Source organism: Sebastes fasciatus, chromosome 8, assembly GCF_043250625.1.
Source record: "Sebastes fasciatus isolate fSebFas1 chromosome 8, fSebFas1.pri, whole genome shotgun sequence".
In the NCBI taxonomy this organism is placed as follows: Eukaryota; Metazoa; Chordata; class Actinopteri; order Perciformes; family Sebastidae; genus Sebastes; species Sebastes fasciatus.
In genome coordinates this window covers 36,331,242-36,332,217 of record NC_133802.1, presented here as the reverse complement: position 1 = coordinate 36,332,217, position 976 = coordinate 36,331,242, and positions in this window count along the sequence as shown.

The following is a 976-nucleotide window of genomic DNA, read 5'->3' as shown; positions in this document are numbered from 1 at the left end:
GTGAAACACACCCAGTATACAGTATATATATCTATATATAGATATATAGATATATATACTGTGATGTTACACATGAAGGTCTGTTTACTCATCATGACGAGTTCTGCTCAACGTGTGGAAACTATTGTCTGGTTCCTTCTGAGGCTCTGGAGGGAGCTATCCATGTTAGACAAAATAACCCTGATGACGTCATAGTGATGTCATCGGGGTGATCTCAGTGTGGGCTGGAGACTTGAGGACTTTTGGTGCTCGCGTCCCCAAAGTGTTGTCGAGTTCTTTAGAAGTTGAAGTGACGTTTGAGACGTGTTTTCTGTTCTTATGTTACGTTTCTTACGTTTTATTTTATTCTTAGTTCGTACTTATTTTAAACCCAACCGTGATGCTTTTAACTGCAGCTGTAACATCACGAGACGGTTTGAAATGACACACACACGTGTGTAATGTGTAAAGTCAAATAAACACAAAGGTTGTTGGAAGGAAAAGGAGTGAAATGTATGGAAGACAAATCGTATATATTGAACGAGCATTAGTGATTTGATGTCATTTAAAGAGAGAGATGAGACTTAAAGGGACTGTAAGGATCAGGAACAGCTTGTTAACAGTGACACCGGTGGCCGTTAAGTCAACGACAGTCAGCGTCCTGCTGGTCTCGCTCTTTATACCCAAAACCAAACCGAGGTCCCTCCGTGAACCGGAGGTCCATGTTGATCCTAGTTTTCCTTCCTCCTTCCTTCTTTCCTCACAGACGGCTTCACCAGATAGACCGTGTTGTTTCTGTGCTTCCGTTGGAGTTTGTGTCGGAGTCTGAGTCGGAGTCGGAGTCGTGGTGGCGGCTCGTCGTTTGTTGGCGTTGGCTGACTCCATTTCTAACTGAACGTTAGCTACGGTTGCTCGCTGTTAGCCCCGTAGCGGAGCTGAGGAGAGGAAAGACATGACGTCACATCCGTTGGATTAATGAAAGCAGCCTACAGGCTGA